This window comes from Silurus aristotelis (genome assembly GCF_946808225.1).
Source record: "Silurus aristotelis genome assembly, chromosome: 1".
NCBI classification, from domain to species: domain Eukaryota; kingdom Metazoa; phylum Chordata; class Actinopteri; order Siluriformes; family Siluridae; genus Silurus; species Silurus aristotelis.
Genome location: NC_139574.1, coordinates 6,678,712 through 6,684,561, shown reverse-complemented (window position 1 = coordinate 6,684,561; position 5,850 = coordinate 6,678,712). Strand labels below are relative to the sequence as shown.

The 5,850-nt window shown below is 39.3% G+C and overlaps 1 long non-coding RNA gene across 1 annotated transcript; it reads left to right on the top strand.

Moving 5' to 3' along the window:
* The first annotated feature begins 1,804 nt into the window (after positions 1-1,804).
* Positions 1,805-2,116, top strand: LOC310726617. The gene is made up of 2 exons (XR_014533799.1): positions 1,805-2,002; positions 2,033-2,116. It is a non-coding gene; the product is annotated as an uncharacterized lncRNA (long non-coding RNA).
* The last annotated feature ends 3,734 nt before the right edge of the window (positions 2,117-5,850 follow it).

Genomic DNA, 5,850 nt, shown 5'->3' with positions numbered 1-5,850 from the left:
TAGCCCTTTCCAGCCTTGTGGAGGTGTACAATTTTGTCTCTAGTGTCTTTGGACAGCTCTTTGGTCTTGGCCATGTTAGTAGTTGGATTCTTACTGATTGTATGGGGTGGACAGGTGTCTTTATGCAGCTAACGACCTCAAACAGGTGCATCTAATTTAGGATAATAAATGTAGTGTAGGTGGACATTTTAAAGGCAGACTAACAGGTCTTTGAGGGTCAGAATTCTAGCTGATAGACAGGTGTTCAAATACTTATTTGCAGCTGTATCATACAAATAAATAGTTAAAAAATCGTATATTGTGATTTCTGGATTTTTTTTTTTAGATTATGTCTCTTACAGTGGACATGCACCTACGATGACAATTTCAGACCCCACCATGATTTCTAAGTGGGAGAACTTGCAAAATAGCAGGGTGTTTAAATATTTATTTTTCTCACTGTGTATATATATATATATATATATATATATATATATATATATATATATATATATATATATATATATATATATATTATACAAATAGTAGGGCAAAAAGGTATTTAGGAATGAGTTTTTCACTCAAAATCTCAAGATACATCACCCCATTCATTCTTTCCTTTACATGGATCAGTCGTCCTGGTCCCTTTGCAGAGAAATAGCCCCAAAGCATGATGATCCACCCCCATGCTTCACAGTAGGTATAGTGTTCTTTGGATGCAACTCAGCATTCTTTCTCCTCCAAACACGACAAGTTGAGTTTTTACCAACAAGTTCTATTTTGGGTACATCTGACCATATGACATTCTCCCAATCTTTATCCAAATGCTCTCTAGCAAACTTCTTTCGGGCCGGGACATGTACTGGCTTAAGCAGGGGGACACGTCTGGCACTGCAGGATTTGAGTCACTGTGTTACATAGTGTGGTACTGATGGTAGCCCTCGTTACTTTGGTCCCAGCTGTCTGCAGGTCATTCACTAGTTCCTCCGGTGTGGTTCTGGGATTTTTGCTCACCATTCTTGTGATCATTTTGACCCCACGGGGTGAGATCTTGCATGGAGCCCCAGATCGAGGGAGATTATCAGTGGTCTTGTATGTCCTCCATTTTCTAATAATTGCACCCACAGTTGATTTCTTCACACCAAGCTGCTTACCTATTGCAGATTCAGTCTTCCCAGCCTGGTGCAGGTCTACAATTTTGTTTCGGTTTCCTTTGACAGCTCTTTGGTCTTGGCCATAGTGGAGTTTGGAGTCTGACTGTTTAAGGTTGTGGACAGGTGTCTTTTATATTGATAATGAGTTCAAAAAGGTGCCATTAATACAGGTAACACGTGGAGGACAGAGGTGCCTCTTAAAGAAGTTGTTACAGGTCTGTGAGAGCCAGAAATCTTGCTTTTTTGCAAGGGACCAAATACTTATTTTCCACTATAATTTGCAAATAAATTTGACAATTTGATTTTCTGGATTTTATTTTTTAGTTTTGTCTCTCATAGTGGAAGTGTACCTATGATGAAAATTTCAGGCCTCTCTCATCTTTTTAAGTGGGAAGTGGGAGAACTTGCACAATTGGTATATATATATATATATATATATATATATATATATATATATATATATATATATATATATATATATATATATATATATATATATATATATATATATATATATAGTACAGACCAGACCAAAAGTTTTGGACACACAAAAAAGAGTTTTCTTTATTTTCATGACCATAAATTGTAGAGTCACACTGAAGGCATCAAAACTATGAATTAACACATGTGGAATTATATATGGAATTATATACATAATAAAAAAGTGTGAAACAACTGAAAATATGTCATATTGTAGGTTCTTCAAAGTAGCCACATTTTGCTTTGATTACTGCTTTGCACACTTTTGGCATTCTCTTGATGAGCTTCAAGAGGTAGTCACCTGAAATGGTTTTCACTTCACAGGTGTGCCCTGTCAGGTTTAATAAGTGTGATTTCTTGCCTTATAAATGGGGTTGGGACCATCAGTTGTGTTGTGCAGAAGTCAGGTGGATACACAGCTGATAGTCCTACTGAATAGACTGTTAGAATTTGTATTATGGCAAGAAAAAAGCAGCTAAGTACAGAAAAACGAGTGGCCATCATTACTTGAAATGAAGGTCAGTCAGTCCGAAAAATTGGGAAAACTTTGAAAGTGTCCCCAAGTGCAGTCACAAAAACCATCAAGCGCTACAAAGAAACTGGCTCACATGCTGACCACCTCAGGAAAGGAAGACCAAGAGTCACCTCTGCTGTGGAGGATAAGTTCATCCAAGTCACCAGCCTCAGAAATCGCAGGTTAACAGCAGCTCAGATTAAAGACCAGGTCAATGGCACACAGAGTTCTAGCAGCAGACACATCTCTACAACAACTGTTAAGAGGAGACTGTGTGAATCAGGCCTTCATGGTAGAATATCTGCTAGAAAACCACTGCTAAAGAAAGGCAACAAGCAGAAGAGACTTGTTTGGGCTAAAGAACACAAGGAATGGACATTAGACCAGTGGAAATCTGTGCTTTGGTCTGGTGAGTCCAAATTTTAGATCTTTGGTTCCAACCACTGTGTCTTTGTGCAATGCAGAAAAGGTGAACGGATGGACTCTACATGCCTGGTTCCCACCGTGAAGCATGGAGGAAGAGGTGTGATGGTGTGGGGGTGCTTTGCTGGTGACACTGTTGGGGATTTATTTAAAATTGAAGGCATACTGAACCAGCATGGCCACCACAGCATCTTGCAGTGGCATGCTATTCCATCCGGTTTGCTTTTAGTTGGACCATCATTTATTTTTCAACAGGACAATGACCCCAAACACACCTCCAGGCTGTGTAAGGGCTATTTGACCAAGAAGGAGAGTAATGGGGTGCTGCGCCAGATGACCTGGCCTCCACAGTCACCGGACCTGAACCCAATCGAGATGGTTTGGGGTGAGCTGGACCGCAGAGTGAAGGCAAAAGGGTTAACAAGTGCTAAGCATATCTGGGAACTCCTTCAAGACTGTTGGAAGACCATTTCAGGTGACTACCTCTTGAAGCTCATCAAAAGAATGCCAAGAGTGTGCAAAGCAGTAATTAAAACAAAAGGTGGCTACTTTGAAGAACCTAGAATATGACATATTTTTAGTTGTTTCACACTTTTTTGTTATGTATATAATTCCATATATAATTCCACATGTGTTAATTCATAGTTTTGATGCCTTCAGTGTGAATCTACAATTTTCATATTCATGAAAATAAAGAAAATTTTTTGAATGAAACTTTTGGTCTGTACTGTATATATATATATATATATATATATATATATATATATATATATATATATATATATATATACATACACACACACACACATGCACAATTAGAACTTAGAGGGGTAAAGTACTGTATATTTTGTAGATAATGGTGGCAGATGATGTACCTGTGGTCAAATAAAAGCTGGGGATGATTCCTTTAACAAGCAATGCATAAATATTGCATGTTTTTTTTTTGCAGTTCCTGCATGCATCATTGTACACAACCAAGTCTAACATGTGACAAATTTGACTTGTAACTTGCTAAACCCTTCCTGCTTGGCTGAGTCAAAAATTAACTAATATAAGCGCCTGTTTATTCTAATAATGTAAAGAGACCGATTCCCAATGATCCCCAACTCAGCCAGAGATGCATCAGCGTGTTGTAGAAAAAGACACCACCTCTTGAGTTATTTTGTTCAAAGTGGACCCAGTAATAAACAGAGAAGTGAAGGAAAGAGCTGCAGTTCCAAAAAAACTCCACTCGTCCTGTTTGGAGGAAAAAGAAGGACGAGAACAATCCCAAGAACACCATCCCAATCGTGAAGCATGGGGGGTGGAAACATCATGCTTTGGGGGTGCTTTTCTGCAAAGGGGACAGGACGACTGCACCGTATTGAGGGGAGGATGGATGGGGCCATGTATCATGAGATTTTGGTCAACAACCACCTTTCCTCAGTAAGATCATTTAAGATGGGTCGTGGCTGGGTCTTCCAACATGACAATGACCCTAAACACACAGCCAGAGTAACTAAGGAGTGGCTCCAAAAGAAGCATTTTAAAGTCCTGGAGTGGCCTAACCACTCCCCTAACCAGGGAATAAAACATACAAAAAACATTTTCATTATAGATATATAATATATAAAGAGGAATAGCAAGAAGTGTACAATGTGTAGAGATTGTTTGTGTAACTACTTTGGGTTTGACTCATTTTTTGCCCCGAACTAAAAAGCTCTTACTGAAGGATGAAAGAAACATTTTGAAGGAAATGTTTGCCGATTCAATTGGGAGAAATTTTACTCTAGCATTCGCATATACAGCCGGCGGTCGAGCAGCCACGCGATTGTCCAGCTTGACAATATAACGACCGACAGCCTGTGACTCAAGAACGTGAGTTTATGTAGTCTGATCTTTCATGAGCCACAGCTGTCGGTAATCTTGGGAAGCAGCGTGACTGCTATCGAGGGGGGCGTGGCAGGGTGAATCTCTGACAGCTACAGACGGGGGCGTGGCAGGGTGAATCCCTGACAGCTACAGAGGGGGGCGTGGCAGGGTGAATCCCTGACAAATTCATGTCTTTGGTATTGCAGCTGATATTATAACATTCATTTATTTCATTTAAGTAGAATATAAATTCTTGTGCAAATAACTGTCTCATTTTTAAGACCCTGGTTTTAAAGATTACATAGAGAAACTATTGTTGTTCAAATATTAGAATATCTGCCTGTTCTCTTTGAGCAATTCCTATTTATTCAAACAGTTTCTAGGGTTTATTTATTTAATTTTTTTTACATATAATGACTAATTGTTTAAAAAGTGTGAAAACTGGTAAAAGAAGACAAGGTTTTGATTTGACTGACAACATAATCTGCACATATATAATCCGAAAACTCAAATGTCTCAAACCAAATTCATATCAGATACCTGCTGCCATTTATGTGGCCTATAAGCTAAAAAATGCTCAAAATCCAATCAGTGGCTGTATCAGATTTTCAATATCATCCATTCATCTAATAGCCTACAGTTGTATCAAATCTGTGGTTACGTTGCCACCAATGAATGAGATGATCAGACAACGATTTGGCTAGTTTAATGTTGCTAGCCAAGGGGAGGTAGAACTAAGCTAGTTTTGCTGCTACAGTGCCTTGCAAAGTGTGTTAGCTGTCCTACTGCTTTGCTTATATCCTGTTTGCCTAACTGAGAACAAGACATTTACACACCCTGATTTTTTGCTTCAGCATGAGATGTTGGTGTTTCACTTCCTTTAATAGTAAGACATTGCTGTATATCTATTTTGCCCTCATTCTAACTTAATCCAAGAGAGAGAACAAACCCTTAAGCACCCGTCATCATCATGAGGTGGGAGGTGACTGGAGCTGGCCAAACCTCAGGGTGTCTCGGGATGGGGAGAGAAAGAGAAGCAGTGGAGAGCAATTAGCGTAGCTGCTGTTCATGATATTACCAGCACAAGTTGATAATGTGCATGTGATCAGATGTTCTGGAGCACAAGGTTATGATGTGATGTGTGTTATGTGTAGGCTTTGCTAAAAAGATATGTTTTTAATCTACACTTAAACTGGGAGAGTGTGCCTGAGCCCCGAACACTGTCAGGAAGACTGTTCCAGAGTTTAGGAGCTAAATGTGAAAATGCTCTACCACCTTTAGTGGACTTTGCTATTCTAGGAACTACTAGAAGCCCAGAGTTTTGAGATCTCAGGGAGCGTGGCGGATTGTAGCGCGTTAAAAGACTGGATAGATACATGGGAGCCAAACCATTTAGTGCTTTATAAGTGAGCAGTAATAGTTTGTAGTCTATTCGAAACTTAACAGGAA